This window comes from Nicotiana sylvestris, chromosome 3, assembly GCF_000393655.2.
Source record: "Nicotiana sylvestris chromosome 3, ASM39365v2, whole genome shotgun sequence".
NCBI lineage: Eukaryota > Viridiplantae > Streptophyta > Magnoliopsida > Solanales > Solanaceae > Nicotiana > Nicotiana sylvestris.
In genome coordinates this window covers 146,994,912-147,007,535 of record NC_091059.1, presented here as the reverse complement: position 1 = coordinate 147,007,535, position 12,624 = coordinate 146,994,912, and the positions used below count along the sequence as shown (strand labels likewise).

Sequence of the window (12,624 nt, the reverse complement as noted above, 5' to 3'; positions counted from 1 at the left end):
TAAGAACAATAAAGCAAGAAAAGTAAAGTAAGGGCAGTAGAGCTAAATGACAATTATGATGAATAGTAGGCAAAAAGTAGAGAGTATATTCTTTTCTCAATGAATAGATCATGTTACAAATGACTGGGGTCCCTTTTATATAATAGGGGAACCCTAAATAAGGTATATTTCTATTTACAGTAAGGAATATTCTTGGTACAGCTATCTAACCACCTAGTACAGAATCGTAAAATCCTATTTCGGGATTTGCGCCATGATCTTGGGGACGTGGAAGGAATCTAGATAATTCTGCTACAAATCCATAACAGTACTATTTTGGGGTCGAGCATACTTGGCCCCGGTATTCCTCGTACTCCTATCTCCAGGTATTACACTCTGTCTTTGAGCTTGAGTCTGGTCCACCGGTCTCGAACTCGACCTCGTCCGGACTCGGGCCTATGATGGACCCCTGAGCCTATATATCAGAGGCATATGATTTTGACTGTATACATAAAGCATTTAAATCTTGATCATATTCGAGTCCCTTTTTAACTTCTTTCTCGACTAGGGGAGGTATCAAACCTTGTTCCCGCAAGCTGCAACATTACTGACTCCACGGACGGATGTAAAATAACAGGAACGGGTTCAATTGGACCCATATAAATTTGTATGTAAAAATCTATTTAAAATGCAAAAATTAGTATAGAAGAACATATAAAACTTAAAGGTCTTGGGGTTTTATGTATTTAAGTATATTAAATACTTAAAAGAGGGTGAATGGGAAATGGAGGAAAATAAAAAATTTGAGTGAAATTTTAAGTTTCTCCCCTTGGCAAAGGGACATTGTCCCATATTAGAAGAGGAAGAGATTTTTTATGGATATATAAGCAATTGCTCTTATTCTAGCTCTTAAAGAGTTGAGAAGAAGGCAAGCCTCACGTCGTTGTCGTCGTCGTTGCTCAGATCGGCTTCAGCTTCGGCTTTGAATTTGGATTTGGATTTGGATTTGGTCAAATGATCGATTGATTGATTAATTTTTTAACCAAAATTATTTGTTAATAGTAAAATATTAACTGAAATGTTATTAAATATTTGTTTTAATAACAGAATATTAAGTTGTTCCAATGGTGACTGCCATTGCCTCAACGAGCCGAACAACACCGGCAGCATTGGCACCGGTGGAGAAACTTCTATTTGACTACTCTAAGTCTCCAAAAGTTCATCAAGGAAGATGTTCCTGTGTTGTCCGATGAAACTCCAGAAACTGAAAGCTTTCTCATGATTGAGGCGTGGAAGCATTCAGATTTTTTGTGTAAGAATTATATTCTAAGCGGACTGGAGGATGCTTTGTATAACGTCTACATTGGCATGGAAACGTCAAAGAACTATGGACTGCGCTTGAAAAGAAATATAAAATCGAAGATGTCGGGTTGAAGAAGTTCGTTGCTGCAAAGTTTTTGGACTACAAAATGGTAGATAGCAAGTTTGTTATTACCTAAGTCCAGGAATTGCAAGTGATTATTCACGATCTCCTTGCTGAAGGTATAAATCAAATTAATACTGATGTTGAAAGTAATAATCTTAGTATTTTTACTAACAGAAATATCATTGAAGGTCTTGTCATCAATGAAGCATTCCAAGTAGCAGCGATGATTGAGAAGTTGCCTCCTTTGTGGAAGGACTTCAAAAACTACTTGAAACACAAACGCAAGGAGATGTCCCTTGAAGATCTCATTGTTCGGTTGAAAATCGACGAGGACAAAAGCTGCTGAAAAGAGAGGCCGTGGAAACTCAACAATAATGGGAGCAAATATTGTTGAAGAGAACAAAAGAGGAAAAAGGCTTCTGGACCAAAATATAACCCAAGCAAGAAGCGGTTCAGTGGAAATTGGTACAACTGTGGAAAAGCCGGACACAAATCTACGGAGTATCGTGATCCGAAGAAAGACAAGAAGAAGGGTCAAGCAAACATGGTTGAAAAGCATGATGATGTTGATGACTTATGTGTCATGCTTTCCGAATGCAACTTGGTGGGCAATCCTAAAGAGTGGTGGATTGATTCTGGAGCCACTCGCCATGTTTGTGCTGTTAGAGAAGCTTTTGCTACTTATGCTCCTATTGGACCCGATGAGATGCTTTCTATGGGAAATGCTGCAAAGGCCAAGATTGAAGGATGTGGGAATATATTTTTCAAAATGACTTCCGGCAAAGTGGTAACTTTGAACAACGTCCTTCATGTTCCCGAGATTAGGAAGAATTTAGTCTCTATTGGACATCTTGTTAAGAATGATTTTAAATGTGTTTTTGTTTCCGATAAGGTTGTAATAAGTAAGAACGAAATGTTTGTAGGAAAAGGTTACCTCACTGAGGGCCTTTTAAAGATGAATGTAATGGTTGTTGAAAATAATAATAAAATTTCATCTTGAATCAAATGAATTATGGCATATACGTTTGGGTCATGTTAATTATAAAACATTGCGGAAAATAATTAATTTGGAAGTATTGCCTAAATTTGAATGCAACAAATCAAAATATCAAATATGTATGGAATCTAAGTATGTTAAATATCCTTATAAGTCAGTTGAAAAGAATTTAGATCCTTTAGACTTAATTCACACAGATATTTACGATATGAAGTCAATACCATCTCACGGTGGAAAGAAGTATTTCATAACTTTTATTGACGATAGTACTCGATATTGCTATGTTTACTTATTTAATAGTAAAGATGAAGCAATAGACGCATTCAAACAATACAAAAATGAAGCTGAAACACAACTTAACAAGAAAATCAAAATGATAAGAAGTGATAGGGATGGTGAATATGAATCTCCTTTTGAACAAATATGTTTAGAATATGGAATTATTCATCAAACAATGGACCCTTACACGCCCAATCCAATGGGATTGCAGAAAGAAAGAATCGTTCATTAAAGGAGATAATGAACGCATTATTGATAAGTTCTGGTTTTCCATAGAACTTGTGGGGGAAGTCATTCTTATGGCTAACCGAATACTAAATCGAATACCCCATAGCAAAATACAATCCATTCCATATGAAAAATGGAAAGGAAGGAAGCCCAACTTGAATTATTTTAAAATATGGGGGTGTTTGGCAAAAGTGCAAGTTCCTAAACCCAAAAGGGTAAAAATAGGACCGAAAACCGTTGATTGTGTTTTCATAGGATATGCGACTAATAGTAAAGCATATCGATTTCTAGTTCATAAATCAGAAAATCCTGACATTCATAATAATACTATTATAGAATCAGATAATACTGAGTTCTTTGAAAATATATATCCGTATAAAAAGGAATGTGAGTCGATTGGTGAAGGATCTAAATGACCTCGGTAAGAAACAAAAGAAAGTACACTTAACCAGGAGGATCCGAGATGTAGTAAACGTCAAAGAAAGTCTTCTTCATTTGGACCAGATTTTGTGACTTTCTTATTGGAAAATAAGCCTCAAACATTTAAAGAAGCTATGTCTTCTTCAGAATCATTGTTTTGGAAAGAGGCAATCAATTGTGAAATAGAATCCATACTGAACAACCATACATGGGAATTGGTTGATCTTCCTCCTGGAAATAAACCGTTGGGTTCTAAATAAATCTTAAAGAGAAAAATGAAAGATTATGGCACTATTGAAAAATTTAAGGCAAGACTTGTGGTCAAAGGGTATAGACAGCGAGAAGGTCTTGACTATTTCGATACATACTCTCCAGCTACAAGAATTACGTCCATACGAACGTTAGTAGCGTTAGCTGTAGTTTATGGTCTTGAAATTCATCAAATGGATGTTAAGATAGCCTTCTTAAATGGAGAGTTGGAAGAAGAAATTTACATGGAACAACCTGAAGGGTTTGTAGTTCCAGGTAAAGAAAAGAAGGTATGTAGACTTGTTAAGTCTCTTTACGGACTAAAACAAGCACCCCAAACAATGGCATGCGAAATTTGACCAAACAATGTTGTCAAATGATTTTAAAATAAATGAATGTGATAAATGTGTGTACATTAAAAATGTTCCAAATCACATAGACATTGTTTGATTATATGTGGATGATATGCTGATAATGAGTAATGATATTGCTAACATAAATGCGACTAAGCGTATGCTAACTAGCAAGTTTGATATGAAAAACTTGGGAGTTGCTGATTTAATTCTTGGAATTAAGATCCATAAGACTTCTCAAGGTTTGGCATTGTCACAATCTCACTATATTAAGACAGTACTTGAAAAATTCAAGCAATTGGGCTTTAAAATTGCAAAAACTCCAATTGACGTGAATCATGCATTAGCAAAGAACAAAAGCCAAAACATATCACAATTGGATTATGCTCGTGTGTTGGGTTGCTTAATGTACATCATGAATTGTACACGACCAAATATAACTTGTGCTATAAGTAAATTGAGTCGATATACGAGCAATCCAGGTCAATCTTATTGGATGGCCATGAAACGAGTTTTGGGGTATTTAGTACATACCTAGGACTTTGCTTTGCACTATAGTAAATATCCTACAGTCATTGAGGGATACTGTGATGCAAATTGGATCACCGGATCAACTGATTTCAAGTTCACAAGTGGATATGTATTCACTATTGGTGGAGGAGCGGTATCTTGGAAGTCGTCCAAACAAACTTGTATTGTCCGCTCTACGATGGAGGCTGAATTCATAGCCTTAGATAAAGCTGGTGAAGAAGTTGAATGGATCCGAAATTTCTTGGAAGATATTCCATTTTGGCCCAAACCGTTGGCACCAATATGCATATATTGCGATAGTCAAGCGGCAATTGGAAGGGCTGGGAGCGTTATGTATAACGGTAAATCTCGTCATATACGACGAAGACATAAAACCGTTAGGCAATTACTCTCTAGAAGAATTATCACGATTGATTATGTAAAGTCAAGTGATAATGTATCGGATCTACTTACAAAAGGCCTAACTAGAGAGGTAGTTGAGAAGTCATCAAGGGGAATGAGACTGTGGCCGAGAACAAGTCATAGTGGCGGTAACTCTACCTAGAAGACTGGAGATCCCAAGATCTAGGTTCAAGGAGATCAAACAAAGTCATTAATGACTGTTCAATATTGTCAACTAAACTTTTGGTCCATTCTCGTGATGAGACAATGTTCAGTACCAAGGATAAAGCATTAAGGCTTTTTAATGATTTCTAAATTTGATACGGGGTATATCAAATAGTATATCTATGGGATGACTCGTTTAGGAATCACCTATGTACGTGTGAAGTGTTAGCTGCTTCAAGGAGAATCTTGCAAGGCCAGTTCTCTATGCACTTATGAAACCAGGCGATGTTCATGGCTGAAATGAACACAACAATGAGAACCAAAGGCGGTTAAGGGTTGGTTGTGTGATTTGTGGTTGTCTAAGTATACGCCAAAGTTCGACAGTTCAAAGATATCAAATCTACTGATTGATCGAGTATATCCGACATAAGTTCACTACGAAAAGTTTAAAGAGAAACCTACTTATCCAGATGCAATTAATCCTTGCTTGCCAATCACACAGTTTTTCATGCATGTTTTCGTGATATAGTCATTCCCCATTCATGTGAGGGATTGTTGGGGTTTTATGTATTTAAGTATATTAAATACTTAAAAGAGGGTGAATGGGAAATGGAAGGAAATAAAAATTTTGAGTCAAATTTTAAGTTTTTCCCCCTTGGCAAAGGGACATTGTCCCATATTGGAAGATGATGAGGTTTTTTTGTTGGGTATATAAGCAATTGCTCTTCTTCTAGCTCTTAAAGAGTTGAGAAAAAGGTAAGTCTCGCGCCGTCGTCGTCGTCGCTCGCTCGGCTCGGCCTCGACTTCGGCTTCGGATTTAGATTTGGATTTGGTCAATTGATTGATTAAATTGATCGTTTATTGTTGAGTAAATAGCCATTTATGTTATGGCATTTATGTTGTGGCCGTTTTGCATAAACAACCATTCTGAGGAGTTGCACCTCTTCAGATTTCAGCCCAACTTTGGCTATAAATACAAGTCTATTCCGCTCAGAATTTCCATATGATTTTCTGAGTTTCTCCTCCTTCTTCTGCATACTTTTAACATCAAACAAAGCAACAATAAGTGTGATTTGCTACCGAACTTTGTGTTCGCTGAAACACTGGGGTTTGAAGTACCACTACACCAGTGTGTAATTCGTTCTATCCTGAGAGAAAATAATCCATAACCTTGGGTACTAGGAGGGGATTAAATTCCTTAAGGAAACACTGTGAATTCAATAGGCTCGGATTAAAATTCTGTTTCTATTTTTCATTTCTTTTTATGTTCATTTATATTTTCCAGAATTATTTTACAAATACAATTTACTAACAAAAGGTTGAAACCATAAAATTTAAATCATGAATCCGCCTTCGATGTTCATTTCTCCGTTGCCATTTTTACGTATTCACGCGAATCCAATGGTCTTGTACAGAAGCAGAGGAAGAGAACTATTACATGAATGATACACTTAACACTTAACACTTAAAAGAATTAGTCGTCTTATATGCTATCAGTTCAAATAAGAAAAGGTGCTTGAATAAGTCAAAAGAAATGGGGAATCTTATTAGCTCAGGTTGACTCTAGATTTTTATTTAATATAGCCGTCAAATTGGTTTGATTTGGTTGTCTTCCATATCCTAAAAATAGCAAATTTAATTTTAGGTGTAACTACACATGTGAATTTAATTAGCACTACTGTTAGCCTTAATATGTTTCCTTATTTAGCCGAACAACTAGATTCACATGACTCTCACTAGACGTAGTAAATGACCAAGAAATGAGCGTAAGAAAACAATAGAAAAGGGTTTGATCATGGACAATACTTATTCCTACCCGAGGCACATTAAACCAAATAATTTAGCCTTAAAGTTACAGATTGAGTCCATATTACTTAATCATGATTAACTGATGAAAGTTTAATTATATACATGATACAAGCCTTGTATAATTTAATTTAGGATAAATAGTTGGTGCGAGTAAGTTTTCTCCGTTTGGTCCTTTCCGAGATTTAATGGTGTTGGACCAGGGGCAGAGCTCGGTGGACGGAAAGGGATTTAGCCGAACCACCTTCAATAAAAATTACACGGTTAAATTTTTTTCCATGCATATATATTAGATGTAGATTTTCCTTTGTTTATTCATGTATTTTTTTTTTTTTACTTTTTGAATCCCCTTGATAAAAATCCTACGTCTGCCACTGTCTTCGACCATTCGTCAAGTCCACATCGTAGTGGTGATAAAATGGTTAAAAGAAAACAGTTATCATCCATATTATATATTAAAAAATGAGTTGAATAATGTACTTTTTAAAATTGGTTTAAATATGGATAAGAACCATATTATCCATTTAGAAAATGGATAACTAATGGATTTAACTTTTACATTTATAAAAGCCTCAAATTGGGGATTCCTCAAGTTTGGTAGACTAAGAATTCTCCCAAAAGTTATCATATTCAAGAAATCATGGATAATATGGATATCCATACTATCCGTCGGTTAACCCGTTTTTTATCCGTATTAAATATGGGTTGGGTCAGATAATTTATCTATTTTTACATTACCCATTTTTGACTCGCCCATATCTGACCCGACCAGGGGCGGCTCAAATATATGTGTGGCTTAAAGCCAAAGTTTAATGTGAGGCCTAACTCTTTTTAAAGAATTGTTAATAATTTATTTATAATCGATTTCCTCTAATAATTCATTTTCAATTAATAGTATAGCCAAAAAATTTAATCTATCTTGAGACATTGTTAATCTTAGGTAAGATTTTATATATTATAATCTTGAAAACTTCTTTTCTTTGATGCAACTGTTATAGAAAAACTCTACTTTTATATGAAAAGTGTTAAATATTATTTTTTTTAAATTCCTATAAATCTATTATTTCTAAAAAAAATAGTTTGGGGGCCTAAGGCGAAAGCCTTACTTGGATCTACATTAGAGCCGGCCTTGGATCCGACCCGCTCGTTTGCCACCCCTACATCCAGGTATCTGTTGTGATCAGTCTTTTCTTCTTCGGGTCGAGTAGAATAAATGCAGAGGGACCAAATTAAGCCTTGCGATTTTCATTTGTAAGTTATAATAATAACAGCCTGTTTGGATGAGAAATAAATGGTAGAGCGATTTCGTTGTGGCAACTGAGATGTGACCAAACAATAGTAATGTGAGTCAGGGTAGATGGCTGAAGTATTAAGGCTGGGAAGAGATACAATATCTGGTCTTTTCATGTGCCTGAATGGCTCGGGGCATCTTCTTGTGTCTCCTCTTTTTGAAACATATCTTTTATTAGGTGTGAATTTTGATAGCTGTGATTCATTGGAAAATCTTATAGAGAAAAGAAAAATGTCGAGATATGCTTCTTGTGCATAATAAACCTAAGAAAGATTTGCAATTAAAAAGCATAGAATTGGAGTTAATTAGCTCTCTAACAACTACTAAATCCATAAAGACGACGACAAAGAAAAAAAAAAATAGCAGTTGATTTAATACTTTGTCTAATCCTTATCAGATATAGCTACTAGAACAGGTAATAAATATGTGTATGAAAAATATAGTTGTATTCATTAATTAGTTTACATCAAATGGTGGATAAGTTTTTAATCATGTATAAAGTGATAAGTAATCAATTCCGATCCAATCTTGATTTGGTATATTGGCTTACAAAGACATCTAGATACAGGGTCTAACACGTAGGAGTGTACATAGGGCGGGTTGGTTCGAATTTTATAATTACCAAATCAAATCAATTATGTCGGGTTATTAAATCTAAAGACCAAACTAAACCAATAAAACTCGGGTTTTCCAATCTCGGTTTTTCTCGGGTTTTTCGGGTTTTTCGGATTTTTTTCCCGGTAAAATCTTCGTAGAACAAAACATATAATATATGCTCAAAATATTTCTTTAATCCTAGTAAGAAACAACTATATAAAGTATTTTCCAAGAAAATAATACAAAATATGAGATGTGTCATGGCATTATCCTAAAATATTCAACAATAAAGACAATAAAATTATGTAATATAAATATTGCTAATTAAAAAGTCATAATAAAAATAAACATAATCTAAAAGTACTAAGTCATGCTAAAATAAATAGACTAATAAGTGAGTATTAATTACATGACTAAACGCTAAAGAAAAATAAAAATAGGTTATGCATTTTTATCTAAATTATTGCAAAACAAAAAATAGATATTAAATACATTCTCGTTCGTAATATTGAATTGAATGTCTTTTGTTAGCATTAGTATTGATTTGATTTTGGTTTGGGCTTTTGTTAGCATTATTTAATTTACTAATATTAATGGCTATAAAACTTATTCGAGCATTCAAAAGTTCTAAGTCCAACCTTGAAATAATACCTTAAAAGATAAAATTATGAAAAAATTTAAGAAATATTTATAAATTACATCACAATAAATATATTTATATATCAGTATATCTAAAATTTCTATATATGTAATGTCGTGTTGGTTTGGTTTCGGTTTGACTTTCTTTAGTTAAAACCAAACCAAACCAATTATGGTCGGGTTTTTTTTCCAACACCAAATCAAATCAAACCAAACCATAGTCGGATTTCTTTTCTCGTTTTGACTCGGATTATCGGGTTGGTGCGGTTTGTCGGTTTCCTTTGTACACCCCTCTAACATGGGGACAACAAATGTAAAATTAAGATCATTTTAACTGAAGGTAATTCTTGATGATTTTAGAATTTTTTATAAAAATACACGGTCAATGTGACATGTTACTTGTTTTCTTGATCAAATTACTCATCCATGCTCATTGAGATAGTTAGTACTAATGTAATATAACCTGCATTAATATTGCGACACTGATAACAAAATCTAACTCATCTGCAATATCATACATTAATTAGAAGCGCCCAGCCGGCATTCAAGTTGGCCTATGTTTTGAAATGCCATTTAGGTGTTTCTTTCACCGTTATACGAACCTTACCTCCATGACCTTTTAATTACTAATAGTATATTATTGCTTATGTCCTAATTTATGTATTGTATTTGACTCGATAAAGTTTTAAAAAAAAAGGACTTTTAAAATTTATATTCTAAAATAAATATTAATATTTGTGTGCCTGTAAATTAATTAATTAAAATCAAATAGAAAATTTAAAGATAAATTATTTCTAAATAAAAAAAAGTGACTTTTTTTCTGGGACGGAATAGAAAAAAAATGTCACATAAAAATACAATTATTTCTTTGTCTCATGTCACCTTGTTAAATTAGCCGAACGGTTTATCTTCCTTTGCCGACTTATCTAATAACTTGCATGACCGTTGAAAGTCGTTATCCTTTGTGTGCTTAGGACTAATTCAACATATTAAAAAAGCTGTGGGTCCCACCTAGTTTAAATAATCAAAATGGTCCCACCCACTTCTCCTATTAGTGTTAAGCTAAATAAAGACTCTACAATCAATCACATATCCGTTATTCTACTCGTGAATGAGAAGCGCCAGAGGAGCGTTTTAATTAACACCTCCTCAAATTTCATGCTTGACCCATTTTTGCCCCCTACAAATATATGAATTTGAGGTATTCTGAAGAAGTTGTAGAATTCTACATGATGTAAAATGGCCTCTAATTCTACTCCAAAGCTTTCTTTATCAAAACTCCCAAACAAGCCAAGAAATAATAATATTCCTCTATCTACTCCACCAATTCATCCTTCAGTTTCAATCCCATTTCAATGGGAAGAAGCACCAGGCAAACCAATTAGATCTACACTTGATCAGTCAAAGGTAGCAAGGTGCCTAGACTTGCCACCTAGGCTGTTGAATGAAGGTAAAATTACTAATACACCCTCGCCTACGACGGTGCTGGACGGACCTTATATCGGTCGATCTTTTTCGTCATTTCGTTCAGCCTATGTGGGAGAAATGGAAGTGCAGAAAAAATTAGACATGAGTAGTAATAAGGACATGAGATTATGTCAAATAGGTTCTTGTAGATGGGAAAGCTTTGAGGAAAATAGAGGAGGAGTTGTCAAGGACAATTTTGACTTTTCAGGTCCTCTTAGTAGTACTTCAAGTACTGCTTATGATTTTGATACACATGAAAAGAAACTCCTAAGGTTTAGAAGGAAAGGGAGTTTCTTGAGTTTCTCTCGTACCAATTCCAACCTCTTGGTAAGTGTCTTTTAATCTCTTTTACTTGGCCTAAAAGATAGTACATGTTAATTAGGGATGTCAAACGACGGCTGGGCCAATTTTGGGTAGGTCAAATAAGCTGCGTCAATAAATGACCCGTCAAAAATTACTTGGGCTGAGATGAGCTGGATTAAAATGGGTTAAAATTTGCATCATAGCTCAATCCACCAACTCTTACCAAGTTTAATCAATATGGTTATTTTCTCATGAGCATTGTTTAATTACTAAATAAGACTTAATTTTTTTATTTGTTATAGTCATATAACATATCATACGATAAAGAACTATTTTTTAGATATTTTGGTAAAATTATTCATGGATGCTAAAAATCAGCCAATAACTTTTGATGCTATAGACTGACACTGGATTTGTTTTATTCAAGTGTCAAATAATTTATTTGAAATTACTATATTATTGAGTTTAATTGAAAATTAATTACAGGGAGGAATATACGAAAACTTTAAGCAGGCGATCCCATGGAGATGGAGACGGGCAAAAACGCAAAGAGCTCTCTGATTAATGTTCACATACAAGGCAGCTTTATTTCAACGATTACAAGGAGATCTATCCTATATCTTTTCCACGTGTGGACTCTTAACATGGATAATTAGTGACTAATTGGTCATGTAATCACTTTGATTATGTACTGGGTTCGTATATGGAATTATGAATCTGTATTTTGGTGCAACGTATTTTACAACTTATGTATATAGGTGCTAGCTATACGCAACGTTTAAGTGGGAACTTATTTATTTACTGACGCAAGCAATGAAATTGCCATACATACACCGGATAAACTTTTTCATTTTTGCTTTAATTTTCTTCGTATTGTATTGGTCAAAATCAGACTGCTAGGGTTGATCTGACCGACATCCCGTCCAAGCGGCAAGGCAGCGAAAGACGACATGGTTTATTCCAAAACCAGTACTCACAATACCCATCGAGTCAGAAGAAACAACGTCTAGAGGACGACAAAGGCGGACGTAGTATGAAAGAGCATCAAACCAAGTACATAGCAAAGACTCCATAACTATATATATGAGGGAAAAGTTCATGAAAAAGGAGGGGCCGACTTCTCTCTCTCTTTCTCTCTCTCTCTCTCTCTCTCTCTCTCTCTTTTCTCTCCTATGTAATCTTCCCAGTAGAAGGAAGAACAAAACAACCTCCAAGAGAAGGTGTAAAATGGTCTCCTCCACTGATTAGTAGGAGACAAAAATAAAAAGTATCAATAAGCTAGGACTAATTACCTCTATCTCATCTTATGCATTATTTTTCGTTTAGTTTATAGATGTGGAGTCTATTACGTTTAACTAAGATACCCCTTTATTGTTTCTATTGATTTTGTCACACCTCCTTTTTCCGCGCCCGCGGGGGCGCAGGGGAGTTTTTTTCAATTAAAGGACAATCGAAACGGGATTCGTTTAATTATTTCAGAGTCGCCACTTGGGAGATTTAGGGTGTCCCAAGT

The 12,624-nt window shown here is 34.6% G+C and overlaps 1 long non-coding RNA gene across 1 annotated transcript; it reads left to right on the top strand.

The window, feature by feature from the left end:
- The first annotated feature begins 10,420 nt into the window (after positions 1–10,420).
- Positions 10,421–12,408, top strand: LOC104247288 (uncharacterized). The gene is made up of 2 exons (XR_011406204.1): positions 10,421–11,135; positions 11,598–12,408. It is a non-coding gene; the product is annotated as an uncharacterized lncRNA (long non-coding RNA).
- The last annotated feature ends 216 nt before the right edge of the window (positions 12,409–12,624 follow it).